Source organism: Halichoerus grypus, chromosome 9 (genome assembly GCF_964656455.1).
Source record: "Halichoerus grypus chromosome 9, mHalGry1.hap1.1, whole genome shotgun sequence".
Classification (NCBI taxonomy): domain Eukaryota; kingdom Metazoa; phylum Chordata; class Mammalia; order Carnivora; family Phocidae; genus Halichoerus; species Halichoerus grypus.
In genome coordinates, this window is record NC_135720.1 from 31544488 (window position 1) to 31561393 (window position 16906).

At 37.7% G+C, this 16906-nt stretch overlaps 2 long non-coding RNA genes across 3 annotated transcripts in view; one reads left to right on the top strand and one right to left on the bottom strand.

The window, feature by feature from the left end:
• LOC118553704 (uncharacterized) overlaps positions 1–16906 on the top strand; it is a 39205-nt gene that overhangs the window by 10864 nt on the left and 11435 nt on the right. The gene's annotated exons all lie outside the window — the stretch shown is intronic.
• LOC118553701 (uncharacterized) overlaps positions 16179–16906 on the bottom strand; it is a 258776-nt gene continuing 258048 nt past the window's right edge. For both annotated transcript variants that reach the window (XR_004926153.2, XR_013441111.1), the window contains one exon: positions 16179–16594. This is a non-coding gene — a long non-coding RNA (uncharacterized LOC118553701). The remainder of the gene's footprint in view (positions 16595–16906) is intronic.

A 16906-nucleotide genomic window follows, 5' to 3' on the forward strand; every position in this document is an offset into this window, starting at 1 on the left:
CTGTCTTCGGCTCAGGTCATGGTCCCAGGGTTCTGGGATCGAGCCCCGCATTGGGCTCAGCGGGAAACCTGCTTCTCCCACTTCCCCTCCCCCTGCTTGTGTTCCCTCTCTCACTGTGTCTCTCTCTGTCAAATAAATAAATAAAATCTTAAAAAAAAATAAGACTTTAAAATAATAAATTCAGTTTCTCGGGAAAAAATAAGCATGAATATTCATTCTTTCATGAAAATTTGTTTCAGATTATATATTTGGATGGAATATATGTGTGTGTGTGTGTATACATACATATGTATATATCTATCTCCTGGTGTAAGGTGTATTCCTTAATGTGAATCATATCCAAAAAGCTAGAGAAGCACTGATCTAAAGTCTACGCTGTTAAATTAATTTGTTTAGTCTGATAGAATGAACCTCTGTTCTTAGTGGAAAGGGGAAAGTTCATCATGCAAAATACCAAATGGCCCAGCAGTTTTCATTTTGGTTTTGTTGAATTACATTTGCTGGTAATGTGGTGATTAAAAAAAAAAATGGAAGAGGCTATATGTAGGAATTATGTTAAGTGATTTAGCTTTACGTGAGCCAATGGCTTCACAAGATTGGCTCAGGGTCTGTGAGTTCATTGTGTAAAATCAGGTATTTTGTGCCAAATATACCCCTTCCAAGATGAAAGCATGAAGCCATAAATCACATTACATCGGGGATTCGGTGCCGTTGCACTAGGCTGCACTGTTGACATGTGGGCAGATACACAGTTGGTGAATAAAAAACATTCTAAAAAATAAACAGAACAAACAAATTCTTCCTCCTCTTCTGCATCTTTGTGCTCACGAATGTGTTGTATATAATACAGTAGTATGGCTTTTAAACATTAGCTTCAACGGGTTTGTGTTAACTATATCAAACAGATGAAGGGGACTCCTAATGAAGTGGCTGAAACTGATTGCATAAACATTCTTGGTAACTAATGAAAACAGTCCAAGAGTATAGGGACCTGATTCTTTCACCTCTCCCAGCTCCAGGGAATTAAGGTCTCACATAACATGGGTTTCGTTCAGTGTTTTCCACTCCAACAGAAGTTTTCTTTGTAAGACTCCTTCAAGTAGCATACCAATGGGGCTAAGGAATGACTTTTAAAAGATCTGTTCTGTTTTTTTCCCAGATTTTTCAAATATATTAACTTTGGTTTAAGCTCATCTTTCCCACAGAAAAAAGTGGGGGGAAAAAGTGCTTGTTTTCATCTGGCCTGGGCTATGATGTTTTCCTTCAGTACAGAGAGAAGTTGAGAGGCCATGTGTCTGGGTCACAAAGATAGATCTCAGCTGTGTTTTTCAATGTGCAGGTAGGTGGTCTCAGCCTTCTTGGCAGAACACAGTGGTCATATAATAAAATGACTCCAGGGACAAAGTGCCTTTGTCAACCTGCCATCAAAGACAGTGATTCTTCCTCTCCTAATATAACAAACCTTCAGAAAACCTCAAACCCTGTAGGGTTAAGACTTCCAAACGGGTCCCTCCTTGAAAACAACAACAACAACAACAAATAAAAAAGATTCCTTAAGATGTGTACGGATCACATCAGTGAAACGTGAACTGTACCCAAGTTATGGAAATATCACGTGAACAACACAAGAAGCGCACCCGTGATCCACAGCTTTGGTGTACAGGCTGTTGAGAGAATCACATGTCAGCCACATAAACTCTATTATAAAGCACTAGAACCACACAAGCTAGGTTATATTAGGCAACTGATAAGGAGTAAACTTCTGCTAATCATTCCATTCATAGGAATGAAGCCATGACAATGTTGTGATCAATTCAATTAGATAGGCCACACTTTCCTGAAGAAATCTTTTATATGATTTATATACTTAGAGATCTCGGACTACACAAATTATGGCCCTATAAACTGTTAGTGGCTTGGTGAAGGTATTTAGAAGTCTTAACTAGCTCCACAGGGAATAACGAACTGATTAGCAGATTTTTATGATAATGTGTTTCTTTCATCTTGTTTACTTCAGCTCCATTTCCCTGCATTATTTTTATATGTGGCAAAAAAAAGCAAATAAACCAGGTACTGAACTCTCAGTTCCTTCGGCATTCGTGCATAAATGCTCAATAAAGGGCACGATGGAACTGAGTTGCAATTTGGGATGCAACTATAAAAAGAAATATTCCCTCTCCCAAGTCTAGGAGGGAAGACAGATTGAAAGGTGACACAAATAACATTTTCAGGTGCTTATATAAGGGGTGGGCTTAACTCGTATTTCTTACGGATGCTTCTGTAGCCTAGTTAAAAGAAGCATACAACCAGAGTAGAAGTTTCTGGGTTAAATAACTCCAAGAGCGTAAAGCATTATTTGCCATGGTAGTGTGGGGTCACTATTCAAATATAGCATCTTTATAGGAGATTACTACTATTATCTGTGTCTTCAAGTCATATTTTTGCTTCCACAATATATTGTGATTTTAATCATTTTATGACCAAACTTTGTCATATCAATGGCTTAAATTTACATATCACCTAAACGTCTTAAATACTACTACTATTTATACTTGCCCTAGTTTCTTAAATGGCAATTCAGTCTACATTTCATGTTAGGAATAGAATAAAATTAATGAAGAATAGGTTATGAGTTCAATCCCTGGCAATCTAATTTCACATACTTCTCCTCCAAGGCCAGAGAAAGCAGCTTTGTCCCGGCTAGTCTTCTCACAACTGTCCTTGGCCCCACAGTAGATTGGGTAGGGAATCAAAATAGAGTTCTATCACCAATGCTGAGCACACTACTGAAATCCTAGGACTTAGAGACAGTGGGTTCTAAATAAGAACACTTTCATTTCTTTTCATTGATTATCAACAATATAACCGAGTCAAAGATGCTGAACCAAAACCACAGAAGCAAGATATGCCTATATAATTTCTAACTGAAGAAACAGCTTTCCATAGCAGGAAAAAATGCAAGTATTACATGAATCTCTGAGAATCTTAGTATTTGGAGGCAAAATGGAGTTTTGCTCCACCTCCACATAAACTGTTATTGGTACTTTTACTGTTTAGTGTTTTGTTCAGTGTGTTTTTCAGGGGTTCCAGTGATAAGCTTGTCTTAAAGGGATTCCATGATCTGAGAGATCTCATCAATAGGAAGTTTATTCTAGTGTGGTTCTTATGTTTTTAACCAGACATTTTTGAGGTCTTGATGAAATCCAACTATTTCTGTGTGGACCACATGAATTTTATGGGAGTCATTCCAGTTATTTTTATTTAGGGAGGAACCTGCCAGGAATTTCTTTTACCACAGAGCAGACACTTTTTGTGATTATTATTTGTTCTTTGTAGAATACTGATAGAGTTTTTGATGTGTTAAAAGTCCAACAGAGCTGAGAATTTAAAGGTCATAAAGGAGAATTTGAAGAGAATTTAAAGGTTTATGGAAGAGAAAATAGTTTCTAGCATGGCAATTGACAAAATGAAAAATGATAATTATAAGTTTGGGTCTCATGATTCATTGCTATTTATATAGATACTTCAATTATTTTAACTATATTGATTGGTAAATTTGGTAAAAAAATCAATAAATTCATGAAAATAATTATTCATACTGGTAGTTTAATCCCTCACAGATGAAATATTGATTTATTTGACAATTCATTTTTCACTTTTCTATTATTTGACTTTTTGGAGCTAAGAATTAATCTAGAGTGGTGAGGAAAAGTCAAATCTAAATGGAAAACATCCTAATTGTATTTTGATAAGTTTATTGAACATAGAGGGTAAAACATAAAGATATCAGGGCAGGAAATAGCATTGACAGCTCTTTGTAGAGAAGTAATGGAATAGTATGGAGGACACTATATTATTCATATTGTTTAATCATAAAAGAATAAATAACAGGAAGGGAAAATAGAATTAAAAAATTTCTTTCATCATGGTTTTTTCTAATCTCACATTAACCTTAGCTCTCATATTCATCTCTTCAGAGACCTGCAAATGTCCTACTTATTTTTCTTTATCCCTTAGTTTTTTTGTTCTCTCTGCCAAAAATGCTTCTCCTTCCCCTCTGGTCAATATCTAACGCACTCTTCAAGTCCTCGTCCTTCATAATACCTCCCTTGACTACTCTTATCCACCCTGATCTCAACCTTTACTTCCATGAACCAGAATTCTCCAAAATAGAAGAATTGAAGCATTTGTTTGTCTTACAACTTTAGTAGATTGCAAGTGTTTAATGAAACAAAGCCTTGGTTATCTAACAATAAACCAGCTCACTAGTCCCAAGAAGTATTAAAAAACCCCACAACAATCAAAAAACTAATGTGATAAAAAGCAAGGGAAGACATAATAACAAAGGAAAGACAAAGAGCAGAAAGGTGCTGGCAGTGAATAGATAAACTAAACATGTGGATCAAGTGAAAACATAGCTTAAAAGAGGCAATGACCCGGCATGTCTAGCAAACAAAAAATTATGAGACATGCAAAGAAACTGGAAGATATAATCCAAAATCAAAAGAAGAATCAGTCAATAAAAGAAGACTCACAGATATCAAGGTGAGACCTTTCATCAGAAAAATGGAAACTATAAGAGGGAAATAAATGAAAATTATAGAATGGAAACCACAGTATCAGAAATGAATTCATGTGATGGGCTTAATAGTAGACTGGACACTGCTGAAAAAGGATCAGTGAACTTGAATTTAAAGATAGACCAATAACATTTATGCACACTGAAGCACCAAGAAAAAATAATGCAAAAAGAAAAAGAAAGAAAAGAAAAAAAGCCACAAACTGACCAGTGTCTGAGATCTGTGGTACTTAACAGATTCAAGTTTAGTGAACCCCAGGCAAGACAAATATAAAGGAAACCAAAACTAAGTACATCATAGTCAATCTGCTAAATGTTAAGGATAAAGTGATTTTGATAGATTACATTCCAGGAAATATCAATAAGAATAAGAAAGGCTGAGTTCTCACCACAACACATACCCTCCCCAATGTCCATCACCCAGCCACCCCATCCTCCCACCCCTCTCTCCTCCAGCAACCGTCAGTTTGTTTCCTGAGATTAAAAGTCTCTTACGGTTTGTCTCCCTCTCTGGTTTTGTCTTGTTTCATTTTTTCCTCTCTTCCCCTATGATACTCTGCCTTGTTTCTTAAATTCCGCATATCAGTGAGATCATATGATAATTGTCTTTCTCTGATTGACTTATTTCGCTTGGCATAATACCCTCTAGTTCCATCCATCTAGGTCATTGCAAATGGCAAGATTTCATTTTTTTGTTGGCTGCATAATATTCCATCGTGTATGTGTGTGTGTGTGTGTATACCACTTCTTTGTCCACTCATCTGTCGATGGACATCTGGGCTCTTTCCATGGTTTGGCTAAGGTGGACATTGTTGCTATAAACATTGGGGTGCAGGTGCCCCTTTGGATCACTACATTCGTGCCTTTGGGGTAAATACCCAGTAAGGCAATTGCTAGGTCATAGAGTATCTCTATTTTCAACTCTTTGAGGAAACTCCATACTGTTTTCCAGAGTGGCTGCACCAGTTTGCATTCCCTTTCATGTTCATCCTTTTGCATCTGCTGATGCATGTACCATTTGCTACCCCTCATGACCCCCTGGAGCCATACCATAAGCCCCTGGATTGACCCCTGGATAGATTCTAACTGCCACACAGCCCACCACCCCATTTCAGCAGGAAGCAGCCAGAGCGGTCATTGTCCCATCCCCTAATTCCTTAATGGCAGTTAGGGTTACTATTCCAGGGGGAGGAATGAGTAAGGGACAGGTGGGGCTACGTAGGGAGAGATAGATAGGGGGCTAGGTGATCAGGCTCACAGATGTCCCAAAAATGTGGAGGTGTGGGGAAACCAGATATAAGGGGACAAATCAGACCACCCTGCCCTAGGCATATGGTGAGGGGTGGGGGACTGCTGCCCTGCCCTAGGTGTGTGGGGTGGGGGACCGCATGATAATCACCTGTGACCAACAAAGAATAACCAGCCCCTAAAAAGGAAGTAAGCCATTGAAGGTGTTATCAATAGAGATTTAAGTTCCCTGGTTAGCTTTCTATAAAAGACCAACCCTAAAGGCCCCTTTGGTAACCCTGTCCCAACCCTGTTGGGACCCCTCTCATCCTTGAGAGCTTTTTCTATATCTTCACTTAATAAACTTCTTACTCTCTCTCTCTCTCTCTCTCTCTCTCTCACACACACACACACACACACACACAGAAAGAAAGGCTGAATTCTCATGAGAAACAACAGAGGCCAGAATACAGAAAGATGACTTTAAAGGACTGAAAGGAAAAAAAGATAATATCATATTAAAGCTGACCAAAGAAAAATCAATGCTGAGAGAATTCATTTTCAGCAAATCTGAACTACAAGAAACACTAGGAGTTCTTCTGTAGAAGGGAAGGTGATACTTGTAAAAACTGTTTGGCAGGTATAAATAAGGAGTATCAGAAAGGAAACCATCCACAAATCATCAGAAGAATGATAAACAGAAGCCAATCTGTCTTCAGTGTAGCTTTGAGACATCTTGAAACCTCAGGAACACACACACACACACATACACACACACACACAGAGAAAGAAAGGGAAAAAAAAGAAAAAAGAGAAAAGGAAGGCTACCAAAATAGAGCTCAAATAAGGGTATGTAATGATGGAGGAAAGGAATGACCCAACATTCAGTCAATGCTGCTGGAGCAACTTTCCCCTAACAAGTAGCACATAAGATGGTTTCCAAATAAAAACCTTCTATTTACAACCATGGGAATGCTGTATAGACTGCTCTGTGGAGTTTCCTTGGACTCCATTTGAGACTAAGTCTTAAGAGCTGGGAAGTCTGAGGCAGAGGGAGAAGCAGGCTCCCCGCTGAGCAAGGAGCCCAATGCAGGGCTCGATCCCAGGACCCTGGGATCAAGGGAAATCACATAAACAAGCCACATTGACTATTTCCAACATGACTCCCCATAAACTAACCTTAGCCTAGCATGTAGAATGATCTTTTAGTCTGTCACCCAACTTCCACTTATATTCCTCTATAAACTAATCTCAGTATAGTATCCAGAGGGATCCTTTGAAAACTTAAATCAGATGATGATAATCCCATTTAAAACCCATTGTGACTTCTCATCTCAGTCAAACCCAAAGCCAAGGCCTTACCAAAGCTTATAAGGTCCTCTGTCATGTGACTCTCATAACCTCTCTGAAGCTCTCCCCGCCCTTCTGAGGCTTCCTTTATACTTCTCCAAGTTTTTTTTCCTCCTCAATTTGAAAAGTTAGCTAATCTTGTCCAAATTCTATGAAAGTAATTTTCACAATTATTTATATGTACATAACTTATGAAGAGATGTTTGCAACATTTCTTCATGATTATCTCCATATATATGGCTATCCTGAGTTATGCATAAAGATGCTCATCCAAAAATCATTTGCTGGATTTCTTAGATAGGAAAGGCAAAATGGCAACATTGTTACCCAAGATTTTGTGATGTTTCTGATGAATTTAGAAAGTGGAAAAGAATCACAGAAAGAAAATGTAAATATTAGGTCAACCACCCTAATGGGTACTTACCATAATATGATGATGTCAACAAAGCACAGGTGAAGTGATTTGGATTTTTAACATTCTTTCCCAGCCTGAATGAATTAATCTCTGATTTGTAAAATTTGTCTTCTATTTCCATTTATGGAAATATTTTTCATCTTTCAGGGTCCTCTGAGCCCTGATATTTTCAATCCCATGTTCTGGGTTTGGTTCTGGGAAGAGCACTTCAACAGAATTATCATTTCTGTGGAATATCAGAGGTTTATTGTCTTAAACTTTGGAGCAAATTTTAGCAGCTGTGTTTCATTAAGAGCCCTAACCCAAGACAGTGTTCAACTACAGAAATACATAAATCTCCCTCATTTCTTACTTTACTTCTAAGGAAGAAACCTCAAGCTTCATGTAATAATATATTTTTTTTCTAAGTATATGTTTTTGATCAGCTTCTTTGACCTCAATAAAGTATCTTAACGGGCGGCTTGATAATGAGGTATGAGGGAAACCATTGCTGTCCCCAAGCACATGAAGTATCTGGCTTGTCCATGGGGCTACCCCTTGCTCCTCTTTTGTAGGGCCTGCTGGCTGCCATTTTGTTTGCTTGATACTTGAGTTCAGAAAGTCAATAGAAATGTTATACAGTAAGGACATAAGGAAAACACAACCTTGGGAAAGGATTACTGTTAATCTCTGGCATGAGAAATCAATTAAAACTCTATTCTTAAATTAATTTTATGCCTTATGCAAGTTATCTGTTGGCATTATAAGAATATTTCCTAGTGGCTAAGGATTGACTGGATGGGAAGACATGATCGGTAGATCAAAGTCAGGAGCAGGGTGATATGCTAAGTGAAACTGGACCAGAATTTCTCTTTGGTATAACTATACTCAAATAATTATACATTTGATTCCTTACTTAAAGAGCTCTTTTTCTTTTATTTTTCTTGTCTCTTCCCACTTCAGCCTTTTCCTCCATATTTCTCATGCTATCCAAAAGACTACTTCCTTATTTCCATTTTCTCCACTAAAAGAAAAAATGAGCAACTGTCTCTTAAATCAGTTTTCTTAAATCATTTTATAATAGGTTCACTTTTCCCCTTGCAGGAAGTAAAAATATTGTACTTGATCAAGAGAGATATGTATTGGAAAAATATCTGACCATTCTTGGCTGCTCTTATTTGGGAATTCTTATTTTTTTCTGTGTCACTTAAAGGGCAAACCCAATCTTTTGGGGGAAGTAATAGATCCCCATTAATTGTATTTAGTTATTTAGTTATTTGGGATGCAGAATTTTTTTTTAAGATTTTATTATGTATTTGTCAGAGAGAGAGAGAGCATAAGCAGGGGGAGCGGCAGGCAGAGGGAGAAGCAGGCTCCCCGCTGAGCAAGGAGCCCAATGCAGGGCTCGATCCCAGGACCCTGGGATCATGACCTGAGCTGAAGGCAGACGCTTAACTGACTGAGCCACCCAGGTGTCCCATTGGGAAGAAGAATTTATAAAGCATTTGGCATCCTCTTCAAAAAAATTTTACTTTCTATGTGGTTCAGAAGTTTGAGTATCTGGATCTCATTGAGAAATCAGGTAATGTCAGATGAACTCAGAAGAACATTAGCAGGTAATTCCTGCTCTGCCACCAGCTATGTGAATCTGAGCAATTTAGTTAAACTTTCTAGGCCTTGACTTTAAAATAAGAACTTTTGACTACATGTCTAAGGTCATGCTGGGTTCTAGTTTATATAATCCTGAATACAGAGAGACAGGTCAGTTTATGGAAGAAAAGGGGCTTCAAATTATTATGTGGTGCTTTTGGACTATATGCTTTTCTAATTTGCAACAGGTAACCTCTGGACCATGTCTTAATTTTTCCCCTTAGGAGAAATTAGAATAGTAATATTGACTTCAGGGGTGCCTGGGTGGCTCAGTCGGTTAAGTATCCAACTCAGTTTCAGCTCAGGTCATGATCTCAGGGTCATGAGATCGAGCCCTGCCTTGGGCTCTGTGCCGGGCGGGGAGCCTGCTTAAGATTCTCCCTCTCCCTCCACTCCTCCCCTCCCCCCGTCACGTGCTCTCTCTCTCAAAAAAAAAAAAACACGTGCTCTCTCTCTCAAAAAAAAAAAAAACAAACTTCAGAGGGGTTTCCCTTCCTGCAGGTACCCTTAGATAAGGTATAAATAATATAACATGCAGTTGACAATCAAGACCTTAAAGGCAAATGGAAAAATAAATTTTGATATAAAAAAATATATATATTACATTTTGCAGTACAGCAGAAAAAATATATTAAGTCACATTGGCCCAGTGTTCTCACATTGCACTTTTCTTTGATAGGAAATTCTTGGTAAGGGATATGTTGTAGGAAACATTCAGCTCTCACTGAGATGTCAGTGCATTGGAATTTCATTTCCTAAAGAATCCCACAGAGAAGGCAGCGTGTGGGGGCTGCTCTCTGTGGCAGAGGCTGCAATACCATTTACCCCAGAGAACCTTCTCAGGCTCACAATGATAGAAGAGCACTGGGGTAGGTCTCACAAGAAACTGTAAACAACTGCCCAGAGTTAAGAAGACTGACCAAAGTTCATGACTGAGATGAGCGCGTGGTAATACCTTTGGCCCTTTTCTTGGCAATTCTTTAATCAAGGTCAGATGCTTGTGGAAAAATATTCCACTTTTCAGATGACTCCAGGAACCCACCAAGTGACATAATAGTGAGGGCCATCCTATTGTGTATCTGTGTTTCCCTTTCTCTGATTTCTTACTCATTTCATAAAAATTCCTGCCCATTACATCTTTTGGGTCATTTGGCTCAATTCACTGCCTTACATGACATCTGCATCTTGTAACCTTTCCCGAGTTGTATGCTTTCAGTTTAAACATGTTCGTGACAGTTTTACTGTCATAAGATGAACTTGTGCTGGTGTTTGCCAATTCACAGATGTCTTATTTATAGGATACAAGAGGGCATTTTTCTCCATTTAGAACACACAGCTCATGAACCTTCACAGTCTTAAAATTCTCCTCACCCATGAAAGCTATGAGGACAGCACTGATCCAAGATTAAACAAACTTTGATTGGTCAAAATCCAGAACAATGGAGTTTAGTGAATATTTAGACAAGAAATTCTACTGCTCAAACCTATTTCTTAATCCTCCACGTCTTTTAATAATTTGAGTGGCATTGGGGATTATGCAATGCATGTTCTTCTTACAGTTTGCTGAGATATATTTTACATGATTGCTTTTAGTGGAAGCTGATTATCAAATAGTGAAACAGGCAAGGGGCTTATTTCCAGTGGAGTAAGAGATCAGTGTTTACTTGCATCAGAAATGCACTCATTGATTCAATGGGGCATGTTTGTTTATTGCTTACTATAATACCAAGCACTGTTGGTTCTGAGGGCACAATGATAATCAATTCAGACACAGTCTTTGCTCTCACTAATCTCAGACAAGAATAAGTGGACAATTATAATACAATATGTGAACCGCTAGGATGAGGCAGTACCTAGAAGGGATGCCCAAACCAGACTATGAGGTTGGAAAAGGCTTCCCTGAAGGCATCAAATCTTAATTGAGACCTGGAAAGTGATCTGATGGGAACCAAGTGTTCTGGTTACCTACTGTTGCATCACAATTGACCCCAAAACTTAGAGGCTTTATGCAAGAGGCTTTATTATAGGCTTCAGTTTTATGGGTAAGGAATTTGGGCAGGGCTTAGCAGAGAGATTCCTGGGCTCTATGTGATACTCAGTGTGTTATGCTCCAACCCCTATCACAACTGGAGCACTTTTTTTTTTCATAACAGCTCAAGGCTCACCGAAGAGTGAGACCCTAAGAGATGGAATCAGTAAGACTTTCCCTGACCAAGGCTCATCTACCCTATAGCATCACTTCAACATCATGTTGTTTCCTAATGAGTCATAGGGAACGTCCAGATTCAAGGGGAAGCTATACCAAGGTGATGAGTAAAAGGAGGCAAGGTTCCCTGGGGAGCTATCTATGGAGACCAGCTACCTCAGCAGGTGATGGGGAAAAGAGGAGAAACTGAGTCTCAGGCAAGAAGAACATGGCTTTTTTGAGGAATTAGAGAGCTTAGCTGCTCTACACTCTGTGGCAGTGAAACACATGATATTTGCCTCCTTTTCTCTTCATCCAGTATAAATTACACTTGTCATTTGGGAGTTAGTATTTGTAAGATTTTTTGGAATATACCTAACCATTTTTCTCCTTAGAAGCCTGCACAGCTTCCAATGTCCCAGAGGGAGGAAAAAAACATGAAAGTCACTGGCCATGATCTGTTGCCATTTGACCCTCGTCCGAATGGCTCAGAAATCTTTGAACTACTCAAACCCAGTATATCAAGCCTAGTTTGACCTACAGAGCAAATATTTTCTGTTATGACAAGAAAGGACTGGACAGCTTGTATGTGAGTCCCTTGTCAACATAATGAGTTAATACTGACTGGTCTCCATCACCATCCCACACTATGCTACCTCTTTTCATAATATGTAATATGAAGTCCTTTTCTTAATTTGAGGCAAGCCTCTAATCGTATCCATTTATTCTGCTGATTAATCTCTTTTCTATTCCCCCTGGTAGTCAAGGCCAAGAGAAAGTTGGTCAAAGATCTGAGAAAGCTGAGAGGGAGATATTCCAAACACCATGATTTTTAAAAATAAGGCAAACCTAACCTGTAAAATAACTCAGGTGAGATCACCTATTGTTTATTGCTAATGAAAGTGAAGGCAGGGTGTTACCTTCATGTCTAATACTTTGCATTTTTAAGTATAAACCACCCCCTCTTACTACAGATTTTAGGGCCTCAAGGCAAGCAATTTCTAGTTTGCAAAATAAAACTACAACCACTTGACTGTGTCATAAATGGCTTAATCAAAGACAGACAAAATTTTTTTTCTCTTCCTCTTCTGGGTAGACCTCTATTTGAGTTGCTTGCACATTAAATCCACAGTTTATGTAGGAAATAACTTCTCACGTCATAGGCCAAGAATTTTTTTGGTTGTTTTTAAGTTTAAACAGGACATAAGGTTTTGAGATATAGAGGTCATCTTTACTCACCTGTGTTTCAAATACTCAGCACAGTATTCCTGTGAAACTGTGCATCAATTTCTTTTTCTCTATGTTAGAAAAATGTGTTTACAATTCCTTTGTAAAGAGTGCATCCTATCTATCACAAGGCCTTTGGTTGAGTCTAAGGCGCTGGTGGAGAGAAAGACCATTGTAAGTTCCCCAGTGGAGGAGAGACGGAAGAACATTTTCGGAACCCACCTGACTAATGTTCAAATTGAAGTTTGAATGGATGTGACTAAACTTCTCTATCTTCCTTCTATTCCTTCTATTCTTCAGCAACATTTACTATACTCTTACAAGCCAGGGTTGAATGGGTAATTTTTTAGAAATTAAGAATGGATCTGGTTTCATGTCTTGATTGCCATATTGCAGACAAGAGATGTATGGCATGATTGCAGAAGTCCAGAGATGGAGTGGCTTTGAGAGTGAGAGCCCTCTGGACATTTGCAGAAATCTTGAGGGAGGGTTTTGGACTTATATGGGCATAAATGAATGTATAAGTCAATCTCACTAAGGTCTTAATGGGGTGGAGTGTCACCGGACACCTTTGTTAAATGAAGATGGAGATAATAATAGAAACTATATGAGACCATTTATAAATTGTGACATCTTACAGAAAAGAAAAGTAGCATTATTTTTATAATACAATTTCAATATGTGATTAACATTCTTATCTCTAATGGGTTTATGAAAAAGAAAAAGAAAGAGAAAAAAGTCATTATGAAGAATGGTGCATTTCTACAAAGAAAATACTAGGTATGACAGACCCATTAGGAATTAGTCTCTCTATTTGGTAAGCAATATTTTAAATTTAATAGACACAATACTCTTTCTGTTAGTTAAGAACAGCCCTAAACAGTGTCATCAATCTTCAGTATTTGTTAATGAATATTGTTTCACATGTAGGTGTCAAAATGAAATGCCTAATATGAAAATAAAATCAAACAATTTAATGTATCTTTCTGTGACAACATGAGTTGTACCTGAAATTACATTTAATAGGAAGAAATCCTTTTTTTTTTTTTTTGAGCTGAGAAACAGCCTCATGGGATTTTGGAACAATACATTTAAGCCATTTATATCTATGTGTCTATTTTTAAATTATGTATCTTTTTCTTTTAAAGGTTTTATTTACTTATTTGAGAGACAGAGAGCATGAGCAGGGGAGGAGCAGAGGGGGAGGAGGGACAAGCAGACTCCCCACTGAGTACAGATCCCAATGTGGGGTTGATGCCAGGACCCTGAGATCACCACCTGAGCTGAAATCGAGTCGGTCAGATGCTCAACTGACTGAGCCACCCAGGTGCCCCAAGATTATGTATCTTCTAGCTGATTATTGTCAAATTTGACAGACACGATTAGAAAATAACAATAGTATCTTGGTTAAAGGCATTTTTCACTATAGTTAAGAAAATAAAATGCCCATATTTTGATGTTAGCATAATAGTATTAGTACAATACACTGACCACTAGATGGAGACAAGCCCTCCTAACTTCACCTATGATCGTTTTCTTACTGTGAGTAGAAACCGGAAACAAAGGATTAGGTTCATGCAGTACTGGATGCTCAGAATCATCACAGATAGAGGTATTCTAGGCTACATTTACCCTCAACATCACAGGTCTCAGGAGCTGTGGAATGTTTATACAAAAATTTTCTACTATCATTAGAAGTAATTTCCAAACTACAATGACCCTTATAAAAGCAGGTCCCCTTTCTTTTTCTAACTATAATTTATCAAGATCTTCAGAATTCACTGGTTTTGTTTGTTTTGAAGTTTTGTCAAATTGTTTTTGATTGATTAAACATCAAAAACAGTTGCTCAATCATTATATTATTAAAAGGATATCTGGTGTTCAAATTTCAAGCAATTGTTTGACATAAATATGAAGAGAATATTTAGGAAAAACTGACATGAATTCATACTCAGGTTCTTAAGTGATATTTCGTCACAGACGGAAACATTGAATAAAATCAAGATTCTAGTTACTACTTCACATTCTAGCATCATCCTTTCTCCACCCCTAACGAGCATTCTATTTAGTGGTCCTCAAACTTGCTCACATGGTTTTGTAAAACTCTGTACACTCTCATGCATTATAAAAAGGATATCTGTATTTTTTCATTATTTTTGAAGAATGAGATTTCAGTGTATTGTAAAAAGTGGCATGAAATAAAAATTTTTTTATTTTATTAATATAAAAAACTTTTATATTACTTTTTTTTAATATTCCAGTGGAATCTAAGGTTATAGCCATATGACCATAACCATCACCCATTTTTAAAAAAAAGGCATGATCAAGCCTTTCCTGTGAATGTTCTTTTTTTCTCCCTAAACTCACATTTCCCCCCACCAAATATCCTAATATATTTTATGCTTGGAAGTCATTCAACACTCTACCATGTTTTTCTGGCACAAAAATACGTGTCTCTACCATTATATTTTCTATGTGTTTGTTATTTGTTTTTTATCTGAATCCTACCTACTAGAATGCAAACTTCATATGAATAGAAATTTCTTTTCTGTTTTGTCACTGCTGACTTCCTAGCACTTGAGACAGGACCCCATACAGAGTAGGTGCTGACTAAATATTTTTTTAATAAATGAAAGTGGAATTTAAAAGTTTTCAGCTTTTCTATGACCACAAGACTCTATGTTTTAAATGTTTTGTCTAAATTGAGTTATCATGACAATTATTATTAACCCTCAATTTTAAAAACAATATAAAATACATTAAAATGTTGGTAATTATTAAGACAAAAAGTAAAATGTTGTTAAAAATACAGTTCTCAGTGAGATGAATGAAGCTTTTCTTATTTTTATTAAGTCACATATCCCTGGAGGGAATATTACTTTTTTTAAATTTAAACTCAATTAGCCAAGATATAGTATATCACTAGTTACAGATGTAGTGTTCAGTAATTCATCAGTTGCATGTAACACCCAGTTCTCATCACATCACGTGCCCTCCTTAATGCCCATCACCGGTTACCCCATCCCCCCTTTAGCAACCCTCAGTTTGTTTCTCAGAGTTAAGAGTCTCTCATGGTTTGTCTGCCCCTCTGATTTCTTCCTTTTTGCTAGAATGAAAGTTCAGTTTCAATTCTCTTTCATTTTTGAAGTTTCACAGATGTAAACTAAAAAAACTTTAATCACATAAATAAAACTGTGAAGAGGACTTTTAGAGCACTAGCATTCACTTGTTGAACTACTCCTGACTTAAGTGCCAAATATCACCTCATTATCCATCACTGAAAGAATTTTAATGATCCATCACTTAATAGATTTATTGGGTTCTTCTTCAGTTTTGCTGGAAGTTGAGTGTTAAGACACTTGACTGCCAATATGATGTCACCCAAAGACACCAGTGTTCCAGTGTCCTTTTGTTTGACGTCCTTGAAGTGTGCATTCCCTGGATGTGCTCTTTTTTTTTTTATAAAGTGAAAGTGGACAATCAAAAAAGAAAGGGGTAGTCGTGATAGAAAAGGAAGAAGAATTTGGCTTTGTATGTTAGAATCATGCTACACTCTGAACCAAACATTTTTCTGAGCATTTTATTTATTTATTTATTTATATATTTTAAATTTATTTATTTTAGAGAGAGAGAGCGGGAGGCAGGGGCAGAGGGAGAAGGAGAGAGAATCTCAAGCAGATTCCACGCTGAGTGGGGCTTGGACTCACAACCCTGAGATCACGACCTCAGCCGAAACCAAGAGTCGGACACTCAACTGACAGTGCCACCCACGTGCCCCTGTTCTGAGCATTTTAGATGCCAATACATTTCATCCTCAGAACAGCCTCATGAATCATTTTGATCTCCATCTTACAGTTGAGGAAATTGAGGCACAGAGAATTTAATACACTTACTCAAGATCATACAGGAAATAGCAAAGCCAAGATTCAATCCAGGTAGCTTGTGTTCAGAGCCCACACTCTTAATCGCTGTCATATGGCCCCTGAAAAAAAAAATTTTTTTTTAAATTCATAACTATACTAGAAAAACAGAGAAAAACCTCTCACTGACCAGAAACTACAGGGAATAACTGAAAGATGGAAAGCAAACATAAGTAGAACAACATTAGGTAGACCATGAGAGCAGAGCTAGAAGGGCTGGATGGGGAGAAGACAGAAGCTGGGGTAACTCTTAGGGTCATTAGTTAGTTGGGTCCAGTAGCGGGAGTATCTAGGAGGTCAGACTCCTGGTACATGGCTTCTTGGCTAGGCGGGATGTTCTGCATCCTGGAGGCATCAGTAGGTAGGAGCTTGGG